We start from the raw sequence: 15840 nt of genomic DNA, 5'->3' as shown, positions 1-15840 counted from the left end.
TTCATAGTAAAAAGGACCCACTTAGATCTTGTTTGGTGTGTTTCTTCAAACAACTCCCCCTAAAAGGCTACATAAGGGTCCGTTTGGGTGTAAGAATCAGTTTCAATTCTCTTCAGAATCACTAGAAACACTTCCAAAACGGCCGAACACGATACTGATTCTAGGCAGAAACCTTTTCTAGTGATTCTCTCTTTTTGTATCACCTCCAAAGTAGTTTTTCCGGATTCGGTTTCTTGCGTTCCTACCTCCAATCTAATCTAGAAATACTTCTAATGATCCTCTTCAAGCGAAACCAATTGAAATTGGTTGCTTCTGATTTGATGTTCGCCCATAAAAAAATGAACCTTTTTTTGGTAAAACTTATATATTTTTATGATTTTTTCAATGTAACCCAATAATTTTCGCCACCCTTCAAGAATCAGAATCCGAGCAACTTGCCAAACGATTTGAGAAAGCATTCTGATTCTCCAGAAGAAACATTTCTAAGAAGAAACTGAATCTAAAACGTTTGTCGGAGAATATAGATCTCTATCAAATGCACCCTAAGTCGAATCCACATTTAGTTGGCTTCACCCTTTAGTGTAGAAAATGGCCTCTCCTCTCAGTGGTTTCTCTCGCATAGCCGTTTATAAGGTAGGGGCCATGTTCCTGTACTACTTCAGCAGTACTTTTCAGCGAACGAATAGTATTTTTCTCTCACAACAAATCAACATAAAGCATTAGCATAAGCTAAATTTCAGCGAAATGAATAGGGCCAGAGTTTGGTAGAGCTTCATTTAGAAAGCAAGAGAAGCTAAAGGCCGGAGCCCTTAAAAAAACTCCAAAGAGAGTTTTGTCATTACGGTTATATTATGTAGCATAACTAATATACTAATATAGGCCCTGTTCGCTTGTCTTAAAAATGGCTTGTTCGGCTTCTTTTTTCAGTCGGAATAGTGTTTTTCTCTCACAACAATTCAGCGGGAACAATGTTTTTTAGCCAGTTTCAGTCAAGTTTCAGACCAGCGAACGGGGCCATAGTGAAGAGGGTACGTCTATTTTAAAAACGAAGAGGGTACATCTTTGACCTTCGCGTTCTAGTTACTTCTGACATTGTACTAGCACTATGTTCGTCCTAAAAAGATATACTCAACACGTGGAAGCCTCTCAACACGTGGAGCTACAAGGAGACCGTGACGCACCCGTCGCCTATAGAGCCTTCATGTCTCTGGTGATCTCTTCAAGGAGGCGTCTTCATATATGTGTATAGTTGTAGGTCTGGTTGTGGACATATGGTGTGAGTGAGGTGTAGGTGTGTGTCTATATACGAACAGATTCTACAGCTATATCCAAATGAGAAGTGTTAAAAAAGATATAATTTTAATCTAAATTGATTATCTTAATTTTGATTAACTCTACATAAACATTATCTTAATTTTGACTCTGAACAGGTATTATTATAAAAATATATTTCATGACAAAATTAATAATACTTATTTAATATATAAAAAAATTTAGTCAAGTTTTAAATCGATCAATTTAGCACGGTTTTACAAGGATGCCGGGACGGGGGAGTATATCGCGAAATTTTGTTGAGCCTGCGTCGTTCCACGTCGGGATGCAGGATGCTCCGATCCTCGCCAGAGAAAACGCAACAATGTACTCCATGTACTGCATGCAGTTATCGCGTCAACCTCCTGCATCATATTCATCTACAGTATCGTATCGTTGCATTGCAACTAGACCCCTGGAACAACCCAAATATCTCTTGACTGTTGTAAAAAAAAAACCCCCACAAATATCTCTTGACTTCTGGAGCGCAGGCACGAGGCATCCCCTGGTGCTGGTGGCTGGAGGCTGGTGCTCAGGTAAGGTCGCATGCAAATAGGCAATGCAAGTAGGCGGGCGGCGTCCCCATCCGACACACACGGTGCAGCGATTCTGCGCCCAGGATCGCCACAGGAGCGTCGCTTTCGCCTTTCGGGGCGCCACACTGCCCAGCGCCACTGTCCACTGCACTGTGTGGATAAGCTTCAGCCTCCAAGCTACGTACGGCGACGGCCATCCAGCCCCACCTTGATCTCATCTGCCGCCGGCCCCCAGTGACCCAGTCATGTCACCATAATGACCACGATTAAAACACGAGCTGATTAGTTGGTTTCAACCGTACAAGATACTACTGTAGAATACAAAACAAATATCTGCTACTGCTAGGAGTAGACCTGCGCTGCGTGCAAAAACTTTCCTAGTCCTATAGTAAAAACTTTTTTTTCGTCTTCCTAGTTGTCAAAGTTAGGTTTGACTGCCGACCTTTCTTGTAGTGCAACGGCGACGGGCAGCGGTACAAGTGCACCGGTCAAAAGTCCAAGTGAAAAGTTAGTAGCCGCCAAGCCGTCGGTTTTTTCACTGAGAGACTACGTCTCAGGATCAGGAAGACCAAACTGCACGAGGTTCAGATGTACCTAAAAGGCAGTTACTAATAATAAGATTATATAAGGTCCAAAAACACACACAAAAACACTTATTGATCGAATCGATGATGGTCAGACAGACGTTGGGCACACGAACAATACGTTTGGTACGGAGATGAAATGGAACAAATCAAAAGCCAACATCATCAGAAGAAAAAGTACTACTCACATTTGTAGGGAAAGGAGGATTGCCATCTCTCGGACCAATAGGCTTTTGGTGGGCCGGCGACAGTCAACTCACTAGGCCTGGCCCAAAATGTGCATTTTTATCTTTCTTTTTCTACCTGCATGTTTATCTTGACTACTCTCCGTCGCCCTGTTCGTTTCGGTTTGTTTGGCTTATAAGCCATATTTTTTCAGCCAATGAATAGTATTTTTCTCTCGCACCAAATCAGTCAACAGTACTTTCAGTCATGGCTTATCAGCCAAACAAACCCAAACGAACAGCCCCCCGCTCCTCCCCCATAAAAAAAACATAATTCTAGTTTTGAACCTGTTTAAACGCTTGTCCATATTCAAAGCTAGATTTATGTTTTTTGAGGACAGAGTGAGTAGATAAAAGGCTCACGAAGGTTTTTGGGTCGAGGACATGCCGTCTGACCGCTCATGATGGCTTGTTGGAACAACTAGTCCAGGGTGAAAAGTACCATGTTGAGAAGACTAACCCTGTTGTCAAGGTGCTCGAGCTTGGTGTGGATATTACAGACCAGGTAGTTGTGCGTGCCAATGCTCTGTGAAATTTCATATGCTAAGGAGCAAAAACTCATTGCTGGGGGAATACAGCAAACCGGCATGGCCACGTGATCAATGTAAACCTGACACTAGAGCTTGGACTTGTGGATAGTGATCAAGTGTCCAAATGATATGGTCAACAAGGCTCATGACACCTTCCAGCTAGAGGAACAATATGCTGTCTGCATGGATAAAGTGGTAACCTTTACAGCGGGTACATGATCTCCTCTATTCAGATTCTCCTAACCATGTCAGTAGGGATCAGCTCACATCTTCGGATGTGACAGGGCTGGTGTTGCTCATGAACTGAACTGTGGTAGTGAGAGATCGGTCTCATCTGAGTTTGAGGGGAGGAGATAATTAGCAGATGGTGTTTGCGTTTTTTTATAATAAAAATACAACTGTGGAGGAGAAATACATATAGTCATGAGGTGTATAGCCCTAAACTATACAAGATGCCAGCATGGGGCAGAAACTGTTTTGTCTCAAATTTGACGCAAGGTGCCGCGATTCTGCTGTTTTCTAGACTAGCCGTGGATTCAAGACAAGGGATGCACTCACTTTTTTGGCTGAAAAGACACTTGAAGTACCACATCTTGATATTTTCATTGATGAAAAGATTTTAGTTATCCAGTGGACCATTGCCACTGAATTGATGTCAATTAGAATATTTTGGTAACTTTCCAAAAATTTTGGATATTTTTCTCATTTTTCTAGAGCTAAATTTATTTTTCTTGAAGCTTTTAGAATTTTTAGAAGTTTAGGGGAAATTTTATGGTTTAAAAGCCTTATTAAGCATTCACCAATTCTCTATGAACTAAAAAGGCAAACCACCTTGAAAACCACTTTAAAAATTTGAACAGTTTTTGGAGTTAAGGGGTAAAATGTTTGGTTTTAAAGTTTAAGGAAGAAACAGCCTGTTCGGCTGGTGCTGATACGATCATATACGATCATGGATTATTACTGCTGGCTGGTTTGGTGTGAGAGAAAAAAATACTATTCTGACTGAAAATTTACGATCGTTTACGATCAAACGAACAGACTGAAAATCATACAATGTAAATAGTTCAGGGAGACGAAATAAATATTTTTCTTTATCTAATTAATGACCACCGTCTTCGTCCTGAAATATAGTGTATTTTTATTTGTCCTGATAAGTCAATCCATCTAAAGTTCCTAGCCGCCCACGCCAAGCCGTCGGGTTTTCACTGAAAGCGTTCGTCTCAGGAGGACCAAAGTGCATGAGGTTCAGATGTACATGTACCTAAAAGGTAGTACTAGTAAGATTATGTAAGGTCAAAAAAAAAACTTAATGATCAAAGCGATGATGGTCACGAACAATACATCTGGTACGGAGATGGAATGGAACAATCAAAAGCCAACATCATCATAAGAGAAAGTACTACTCACATTTGTAGCAATCTGGAAAGGAGGATTACCATTCTCGGACCAATAGGCTTTTGGTGGGCCGGCGACAGACAACTGACTAGGCCTGGCCCAAAATGTTCATTTTTATCTTTTTTTTTTCTACCTGCATGTTTCTCTTGACTTGACGGCCGTGAGATGTTAGATGAAATGGCTCACGAAGCTGTTTGGGCCGGACGAGAATATATGCTCGTCTGACTTGACCGCGCATGATGGCTTGTTGCGACAACTAGTCTAGGGTGAAAAGGTACCTGCATGTTGAGAAGACAAACGGGCCCTTAAACTAACACAGGCTAACTACTGAACACAGCTAGCAAACGTGATTTCCCTCAAAAAAAAAAAAAAAAAACTAGCAAACGTGATTTCCCTAAAAAAAAAAACACCTAGCCTTGATTATTAACATCAACCAGGGATGGATGAAACGCAAGCAAGCACAAACTTGCCTGAGTGCACAAGAACAGACTTGGTTAAATTCTAGAAGCCTCTTTTTTTTTTTTGTGAACAAAATTCTAGAAGCCTGTGAGGAAAGACAACGTTGACCAGGACACCTTCACCAATATGGAGGCAAACTCAACCTTTATCTGTTGACCGCTCCATCCATGATTGGTCGTTTGGAAGGTACAACAATGTTCCGTATTGTCACTGCTGAAAGAAGGCCCTGAACCTACCTTCAACTTCACATCCATCCAAGTATCTATCACTGCAGCAACAACACATCTCCTTAAGGCACGTGGCTCACCAATGGCGCCCTTAAAGAGCTGGATTTCTTCACATAACCCACTGGTAAAACATTCCACACACAAGTTGAAATTGCTTTCTACTTCAGATATGATAACTTCTATCGTTGCCTCAACTGCAAAGTCAAGACGTGACACAGTTATGTCAACTGCTCCACAATCGCCATGGATGCATTTTGTGAATGCATAAGCACTAGCTGTACGTGGTTCTGTCATCTACGAGTGATACACCATCAATAAGCTGTAGATCATCTTTCTCTTCTCCGCCCGTCTTGATCCTCATGTCATATTCAATTAGAGTAGTGTCACACAACTCAATGCCTCGCTTAGGACCAGTCATTTCTATGAGGGAACCCTACAAAAGTATTATATATTATATATTCAGTAGCTCTTCCGGTAAAAAAAAAGTAAGAAATGCCAAATACTTCACTTATGAGGTTTCACTTGTAAGAGTATTTAGCTAAAGTGACATTTTATGGTTGATGACTTTGTCACACATATCAAACCAAGTGGAAGTGCACGTTTATCGCTTTCAGTAGTGAGGCTTATTTCTTTATTTCAAATTGCAAATTTAACTACTTATGCCTAGGTGAAATAAAGAGGGCAGAAATTTTTATGCATCTGCATTCGCCTATAAAGAAAATAAAGAAAAACTACATTTGGAAGTGTGCAAGCAACCAAGAGTTCTCTGTTTCATTTTCTTTGGTGCATGTTACACTCCCATAGTTTCATATATAATCTAGGTCAAGTCTTATTATAAATCACAACAACAAAACCCTCGGTGTGGCGGTGGCTTACACAATCTAAAAAAACTATTTTACAACTTTTGAACATTTTAAACAAATAATCACAAAGAAGCATCTTTTTGCAGTTGTAACATAAAATACTACTAAATAATAAAACAATCACAAGATAAATATATATGGCACACAAAAACAACTTAGGATCTCACAAGTACTCTCTCTATCCTAAATTATAAGTCATTCCAACTTTTCTGGAGAGTCAAAGCATCTCATGTTTGACCAAATTTATATAGTAAAATAATAATATTTATGATACAAATAAGTATCATTATATTCTTCATTAATTATATTTTCATAGTATAACTATTTGATGTAATAAATCTTTGTATCTCTATAATTTTGGTCAAACTTGAGATGCTTTAAATCTCCAAGAAAGTTGGAATGACATATTTTGCGATGGAGAGCGTTCGTTGAATAAATAAAGACATAGTTCATACAACATTAATATCCATCCTGTCCCAGGATCCCAGCTTGTTGGTATAAGAGATTAAGTGGTTGTAGTATGCCATCAAAATTATGTAATATCCAATCCCATCTATTCTATAAATGCATGTGGTAAGTTTGGCCTAGTGTTGGAAAAATTAATGAATACCGAATTTGAAATAATTGCAAGAAGTATGGGTGTGCACACCTGCTCGACGATGATGGGATTATTCCTGCTAACATTGAGGACATAATTAAGCAATGGATCGAGAACATCCCGCGCAGCCATATGTCCATACAACTCTATGGGGCCACCATCCACATCAATCTTAGCCAACTTTAAGGAGAAAATTTGCAACATGTGTCCTGTAGAATGCATCCCACAGGTTTGCCTACCCGTAAAGAACATGCAATCTTTGGGATCTGATAACATCATTGCCTCGATCCGAGCTTCATAAAACATCACATGGTATATTATAGTGGGATATTAATAATGGGATAGATACAAGCTAGGCATATGATAATATGATAATTAAGTAGACATGACCCTTGAGAGGATCCATTTTCACAACCCATCAATCATTATTCTAGTTTGCTTCAACCCCCAACAAAATAGCTAATTAGAAACTTATTTAACACCTTGGGTACAAAATGCCAAATAGTCATGAAAACCAACCTGCCTGTAGGTCACTGTCAAAAATTTCCTTGGCTAAAGACACATAAAGTAGTATGGACAATAAAATTTTAAGTGCCCTACAAACAAAATGTCATGTGCCCCAGGCATTTTTTCCTTTTAGCTTCCAGAGGTATATCAAACTATAAAAAGTAGATACGGTAGTCTAGACATAGAAGAACAATAAGACATATGATATATAATGAATTGTTAATTTATTACTCCCTCCGTTTTTTTACATGTCATATTAGCTTTGTCCTAAGTCAAATATTACTATCTTTGACCAATCATTTTAAAAGTTCCTTATTGTAGTTTCACAACATATGGATTACATACTATACTATATATGAAACTATTTCTCATAGAGAATCTAAAAACATAAATCTTAAGATATGAATCCATATAATTAAAAAAAAATCAATTGTCAAAGATATAAATGTTTGACTTAGGACAAAGCTAATACGACATCTAATAATAAAAAACGGAGGGAGTATATGTAATAAAGTATTGTTTTCATATATATGAGGCGTGTTAGGGGCTCAAACCAATTATTGAGAGGTTTAGCCTAAGATGACGACAGTGGGCAATTTAATGGCACAAGCTACAATCTGCTTATGGGGGTCCATGGCTGGCTATACATGTGGCAATGCATATACCATCATTCAACTAGTGGAAGTAATGCAAAAACCTTAAGATTTCTGTGGAGAATTTATTGGTTGACCTTGGTCCTACTGCATAGCCTGAATATTTTGCAGGAAAAATAGAAGAAATAGGGGGGGTGGGTGAAGAGCCATTGTTGATCACTTACTTTCATTGCGGTCGGCAATGCGATACTCTTTTTTCCATAAATAGGTGCCCCTGTATATAGAACCATCACGGTGCGTGCTATATGGAGATATATGCATAGGGCGCACATCTTCGTCAGGGTAGTTACAGTGGTAATGCTCGAGCTGCTGAGCTTCCAGACGCATGAATTCTTCATCATCGCTGAGCTCACCGGGAGGACCATCGCCACATAGAAGAACAATCTTCTTCCTTGTATGTTTGTCGCCGTCGTCATGCACAGCCGTCCTCCCATCTCGTTCGCCATTGTCTGCTTCAGCCAACGTGTCGTCGCCGCCTTTGATTCCACTGGTGGTGGCCATGCTGCGAGATCCATATGGAAATCTTCTGTGTCACCATTAGAAAGTATGAAACAAAATAAAAGTCAATCATCTTAATTAATTAACATCAGATGGACGACGACTCAAATAAGATGAGATGTGGTTTGGAACTGTATGTAACATGCAGCTCAAAAGTCAGGAAAACCAGGAGCGAGATAGGGGAGGGGACCCGCCCGCCGCCGCCGCCGCCGCGCGGGCGGAGCCCGCTGGCAAGCTCAGGCAGCGGCGAGGGAGGGAGGGGAACGCCGAGTCGCCCAAACGGACGACGCGGGGCCTGGGCCAAAACCATCTATTAGCTAGAGCCGAAATTCTTCCTATATATGTAAACGTAGTTCTATTATCAATTAAGTAATGTCTGGAATCGATTTCTGTTACTTGAAACAGTATTGAGCCTTTAGATTCAAGAAATTCAGAATGAAAACCAGGAGCATTCTGAATGAAAACCTGGAGCTGATCGATCAGATCAGTGTCACAACATAAACTGCGGCAAGGCATACCAAGCTGAAGGGGCAAATATTAAAATCGTCAGGACAATGTATAACAAACCTGTATATATATAACATACCTGAAAACACGACGGGCAGGTGGATCGGGAGGCACTGGATGTGGAGATGCTCGTCGCGCAAGCGCCGGTGGCAACGAACGGGGTAGAGGCCGCCATAAAAGAGCGGGGGAACACGAGGTAGTGCCGAGGCGGCGTATTAGGCAGTGGAGGAGAGAGCATCGATGATCGCGGGAGGATTTGCATCTCCACTTCTGAGCCGATCGAATGCGCGGCCGGCGGCGCGGGGAAGGGAAAAGCAGATCCTCCGATAGAAGAAGGAAGGACGTGGACCGTGGGCCGTGGCACGACAATATACGAGTTTCAATGGCCTCCGACTCTCCAGGTGGGCCGTGGCACACGACAACCATGGAAACAAACCGATCGGATCCTCGAGCGCGGGATCACATGATCACATCCTGTATCAACGGTGCCACAACACCACGGCGACGGGGCGCCCTGCCACCTGCCGTGCCCAGCCTCAACGCCGCCCAAGAACGGCACCCGGCCACAGCAACGCGCGCGGCCTGCCCATGGTCGTAGTCCCTCACAGTCACCGAACGTCGGCGGTGGCGCGGCGCACGACGGTGGTGGCGGCGAGAGGCTGGCGTTCATGAGCCATGACGCCGCGCGGCAGACAGACCAGCACCCTACCCAGAGTTGAATTATTCCCGTACATGTTTCTTTCATCCTTCACATTCATTCTTTGCCGTGCCAAAAAAAATAGCTCCAACTGACGACTCTGAGTAGGGGTTTTGTGGCACTTGTTTAGTGGATGAGTGTTCTCTGATTTTGGTTTCGATCAGTCTTGGTGAAATGTTCTAATTTATCGCTTCAGTTTAACTTCGGTTGATCTGGGTGTTTTTTTTTTTCTTTTTTTCTTTTTTTTTTGTTTCGGTTGGTGCAAGTGTTTTGGTTTAGATGTGTTGCTTAAACGATAATGATATCTCGCGGACGTCCGTCCCCAGACTCCCGTCCAGAAGTCATCCTCACCCACTCATCCATGGACCCATCCTCATCCACTCATACGCAGAACCCGCACGCCTGCTCTGCATTGCGCTCCTGCGCTCGCAGGACGGACTCCGCTCGCCCGCGCCGCCCTCGCTCACGGGACGGACTCCGCCTGCGCCGCTCGCTTGGAGCCGCCCCCACCCGCGCCACCCACCCACCCGCCGCCCCCGCTAGCGGGACGGACTCTCTGCGCCGCTTGCCGGCGTCGCCCCTACTCGCGCCGCCAGCCCGCCGTCCAGACTCGCGCCTCCCGTTGCAGTCGCACTCCAACTTCCGGCCACGGCCACTATCGAGGTCCATGCCGCCGCCGAGCTCCGCACCGATGACCTCCGCGCACTCCGTGGCATCGAGCTCCGCGCCGGTGTCGAGCTCCACAAAGACAAGCTCCATTCGTCTAAGCAGCAAGGTGACATTGCACCGAAAGCGCATGTTGCAAGCGTATGTTTTCAAGGGTTCCTTTTGTTTCAGAGGTATGTTGTAAGGGTTTCGTATGGATGTTGCAAAAGTAGATCAGGATGTTGCATATGTTGCAATAGTTGTACACTTGTATGTTGCAAACGTCTATCCCCAATGTTTCATCTGTTTTTTCAGACATATGTTGCAAGTGCGTTTCATTCAGATGTTGCATATGCTTCACATATATGTTGCAAGTGTTTTATTTGGATGTTGCTATGTTTTGCAATGGCTACACACGTGTTTTTCCTAGTGTTTCAGACACATGTTCCAAGTGTTTCAATGATTTCGGATGTATGTTGCAAATGTTTCATCTAGATGTTATAAAAGTAGATCGGGTTTTGCACATGTTGCAGTGGGATCCATCTCCATTAAAGCACATGCTATAGTTGCCGGAATTGCCTACATACGCGTGGGTGTGGAGGGGGCACCACGGTGTGGGCGCGGGATACGAAGCGGTCCGGGACGCGAAGCGCACGTAGGCCATGGTGCGGGCGGGACACGGAGCAGCGTGGGCCACAATACGGGCGCGGGACATGGTGCGGCGCGAGCCCCCACGTGAAGCAGGCGCAGGCGTTCGTACACTACCCTCGTTCGGACGCAAGGGCGCTAGACGTTCCGTAGCTTAAATGACGAAGTATACATATTCCAATTACGGGAAGCTTCCGCTTCACCGGCAACAGAGAATTTTGGACCCTACTATTGCCCTGCATAACTGCAATAGTACTCTGAATATTGTCAGCGGGTTAAGGCTCTCAAGTTCTTTACTTTAGATTGGTTCGTGCCCTGGATACGTTGGGGCACTAGGTTTTTGGTACAGGAGTTGCTCCAAATTTTTCAATCCATTCTTCTATTGGCTGTTAGCTTAGAGGATACTACGCGTTAGTGTTAGATTAATTTTTCCGATCAAAGCGCTGTTGAAAAAATTTGGTGCGTTCAAAATTCTGTGAGCGCCATTCACCATCCAAAAAGTGTTTCTTGGCTCGAACATAGTATCCCAAAAATTCAAACTGATGCTTATTTGCTAACGACCATATAGGTGCATGCTTGTTTCTTAATGTTAATTGGATAGCATTGCATGTCTGTTACTGACCCTGATAACTTTCGCAAAATTAGCTATGACCTACTATTTTACGAAATGAATCGGGCAAAAGACCTACTGATTATATTGATAAAGAAGAAGACCTAGACTGGGCAAAACAACAGCCTCAAGAGGAGGTTACAAAAGGAACAACTACTACAACAACCAGGACAACTATGTCAACAAAAACCTCACTTGCAAACACCAGCACAACTGCAAGACCACCAGCAACAATAAGAGAGAAGACAATGTCTAACGGAGAGGCAAAGAAACCTCCGCCAGGCGTCAACAAGTCCCAGAATGCATGACCTTTTACCCCCATTAAAGGTTTGAGAAGCTCCATAGATAACAATTCCTATGGCGGTCTGCATAGTCTTGAATTGTGTCATCGTTGAGCTTCCTATCATTCCCAGCAATGCCCAAGTCTTTTAAAACACTATGCTAAGCGAGGCGAGCATTTCGACAAAGTGATGATGTATCATAGGATTTACGTCGTGATGAAGAAGAATAGGAGGGGATGCAAGGTCCTCGCCCTTTCTAGCCGTGGTGGACAAAGAAGATATTGCTTTTACCATTGGATCCTTCGCCATCTGGGGCTCATTCTCCTTGACACGAGGTGTAGAATGGGAAATATGATCTTCAATGGTGATGACAAAGATGGGATCCTCAATTGTCACTTGTGCATCTAAGATAGTCTTCATCATTAGATTCATCTTCCATAAGAACATCTTCGACAGAGGTGACAACCTGTAGCGACATCTGTTCTATCATTGGAACAGAGGCAATCCTTGAGGGCACCTGGATGACCTGCTCTACGGGCATCATTTCGTAGATCTCTGCGTCGCACATCTTTATAGCCACCTCAATGGAGATATGGTCTCCCTCCCTATGAATATCTGCAACGGAGATCTTAGTGGTCATCTGTAACACCTCTGGTGTTACGAGCTTGCTTAGCACCTAGGTTAACGTCTTAGGGAAATTAGCAAAACAAGTTCTCGAGTTGAAAATTTTAAAATCACGCATAAAATGATAAACAAACCCTGTGCGACCTACCTTTAGTGGTTGAGAGAAATCAAATAAATATCTAAGTTAATTTACTTAGCGTGTAAAGATGCTAATAAAAATCCTAACAAGAAAAATATGATAAGTAGTTTTAATTGTTTGGCATGAAAAACAATTTCTATAAACAAAAATAAAATATAACTTGTAATAAAAATTGAAGTATAAGTTTAGTAGATGGAAATATAACTTTAACTTTTGACAAAATAAATGTTGTTAACTAGTGTTCTTAGGAGCTCAAAAAAATCAAATCTGAAATTAAAATCAGACCTTTTCGTTGAATCGGCAAGAAGTTGAACTTGTGATTAAAGTGTCATTTTTGGCGAATTATATTGAGCAAAATAATTAAATAGTTGAAAGTGCATTTGCCTCTTATGTGGGTTTTGGTGTATTGATGACATCCAAATTAGGGACTAATGTGCTCTTAATGAGATATGTCGCGGCTATTAGTCCCATGAAAGATTCAAAGAGTTGATAAAGATGAAATGGTATCCCTCAATTCTTGAAGTTGTAAAGACAGACGAACTCAAAACGCTCTCCAAAGGTTTTAATTTTGTTTTTGAGTTTAGGATCCGCCGCACTATAAAGAGGGATGCAAATTTAGTTGGTCTGAGGAAGATAGAGTGCTTAAGCATTAAAATAAAATCAAAAGAGAGACACTCTAGCACTCCATGAGCACGTAGATTATTTTTCTGTGACTGTCGATGTCGGAAGTCCTGACGTAAGCCAGAACTCCCGACAGTCAGAAGTCATGACTCTTGCTGGAAGTTCTGACTCCCAGTCACTTAGCCTGCGCGGTGACTGTGGACGTCGGAAGTCCTGACGTGAGTCGAAACTTCCGACAGTCAGAAGTCCCGACCCAAGCCGAGAGTCCCGGCATCGGTGGTTCTGCTGGCTAGCTGTCTGCGCACGTCGGAACTCCCGACGTACGTCGGAAGTTCTGACTGACGGAAGTCCCAACCCACGCCGGGAGTCCCGACATCAGTGGTGATGGCTGGTTGTTTAACTGCGCACGTCAGAAGTCCCGACATACGTCGGAAGTTCCGACCGTCGGAAGTCCCGATGTTTACCGGGAGTTCTGACATTGACTTGCATGTACAGACTTCTGACCCTATGTGAACAGTGTTTTCTGTTAACGTCTGAAGTCCCGAGATCTGCGTCGGAACTTCCGACGTAGATCTAAATGGTTAGATTTCTACTTAGAGTATAAATACCCCTCTCTTCACTTCTAACCATTACGGACTCATTCACAGCCGACCCACTTCATGCTCAATAGCTCCCAAGCAACTATAGCACCCCTCTCCTCCCCCTTTGCTCCAATCTTCGTTTCCCTTAGGGTTTTGAGTGAAAGGAGAGTGGATTAAGTGAGAGCATCACTTTAGAAAGCTTGAGCACTTGATTTCTTCATCAAGCCGGTTGGTTTTGCGTCTATTACTCTTGGAGCTTTGCCCCTAGCCAGCTAGACGTTGCCCAAGAGCTTCCATCTTGTGGAAGAGCCTTGAAAAGTTTATATTACCCTTTGATTTCTTAGTGGAAAGCTCAAGTGACCTTTGTGGTCGCTTTGAGAGAGGCAAGGAGGTGGAATAGACTCCGACCTTGGTGGTCACCTCAACAACGAGGACGTAGGAGCTCCTTTGTGGGGTTGCCGAACCTCAGGATAAATCCTTGTGTCCCGTGTGCTTATTGTTGTGATTGCTAGAGATTACTTGTATTTTTTTGTCTCCCAAACTTCATTTTAGGATTTGGACTTGATCTACGGTTTGGAGACATTACGGCGTCAAGGGAGTGACCCAACCTCTTCACCAAACCACAAGGAAGTGGGGTTGTAAGATTATTTATCTGCAAAGTTAAATTTGGCACTGCTTTTGTAGTTCACGTAGGCGTCGAAACTGCTGACGTTTGTGCTGGAACTTCTAATGACGTTGGGAGTTCTGACCCAAACGCCGGGACTTCCGACATTGAATGACAAATTTGAACTTAGCATTTGCAGTTAATTTTTAGATATGCCTATTCACCTCCCCTCTAGGCATTGTTAGATCCTTTCAATTGGTATCAGAGCAAGGTCTTCTTTTAGCACTTCACCGTGTGAGAAGAAACAATGTCGGAGTCCGACAAGATGCAAGCCGTTGCCGCCGAGATGGCCAAGAAAATAGCTGAAGAGTTGATGGCTGCTCAAGTCAAGTTCTTTCAAAATGAAATGAAAAAGATGCAAGATGAGATGAGCAAGATGAAGGAAGAATTGAGCAAGAAGGTTGATGATGCAATAAGTGGCAAGAATGATACAAGTGACAAGAATGAAGCAAACAAAGATGCCGCTAGTGATATTGGAGCCGGTGAGCATGCTCATGGAAAGAGAATATATTCAAACATGAGCTTTGACTATGGACAACTCATAAAAGGTTCAACACTACATACTCCGTCCGTCAACATTGGCAAGCCACCTCACTTTGATGGAACAAGATACACCGATTGGTCTTACAAGATGAAGATGCATCTCATTGCCGCAAGACTTTGGGAAGTTGTGGATGTTGGTGTGATGATTCCTACCAATGAAGATAGAGAGATAACTCTAGAAGAAGTACACAGCCTCCATCAAAATGCACAAGCCGTAGCATTGCTTGTGTCAAGCCTAGCTCCGGATGAGTTTAGAAAAGTAAATGGAATGGAAAGTGCAAAATAAATTTGGGATACTTTGAAAGTGTCATTTGAAGGAGATAAAAGTGTGAGAAAAGGCAACATTGAGTTACTTCATTGTGAATTGGAAAGATTTGTATTCTTGCAAAATGAAACAACACAATCCATGTTTGATAGGCTCATGGCATTGGTCAATCGCATAAGAGCTCTTGGAAGCACCGAATGGGATGACAACAAGGTTGCTAGAAAGATGTTGAGAACCTATAGAGCCAAGAATAACATGCTAGCATCCGTGATCATGGAAAGGCCCGGTTATGATGAGATGACACATCAAGAAGTTCTTTCAAAACTCAAGCATCATGAGTGTCTAGATGAAGATGCAATCAATGCTCATAATCAAAATCCTAATGCAATGGGATTCAACAAGAGTGCAGCCCTTAAAGCAACTCAACAACATGAAGGTCAAGGTTTAAGTCAAGAAAAGAAGAAGAAAGTGAAGGATGATTCCTCAAGTGGAGAAGAAGATTCCAATGAGGAGGTTGCATTTGTGATTAAAAATCTTAGAAAGTTTATGAAGAAGAAAAGCAACCGCAAGACCTATGGTGATGGAAAGACAAGGTTCAAAAAGAGATTTTGCTATGGAGATGGTCAAACC

The 15840-nt window shown here is 42.7% G+C and overlaps 1 pseudogene; it reads right to left on the bottom strand.

Moving 5' to 3' along the window:
• Positions 1 to 5079: 5079 nt before the first annotated feature.
• On the bottom strand, positions 5080 to 8387 carry LOC136471085 (uncharacterized; annotated as a pseudogene).
• Between the last annotated feature and the right edge of the window lie 7453 nt (positions 8388 to 15840).

This window comes from Miscanthus floridulus, chromosome 8 (assembly GCF_019320115.1).
Source record: "Miscanthus floridulus cultivar M001 chromosome 8, ASM1932011v1, whole genome shotgun sequence".
Lineage (NCBI taxonomy): Eukaryota > Viridiplantae > Streptophyta > Magnoliopsida > Poales > Poaceae > Miscanthus > Miscanthus floridulus.
This window is presented reverse-complemented; position numbering and strand designations above follow the sequence as displayed.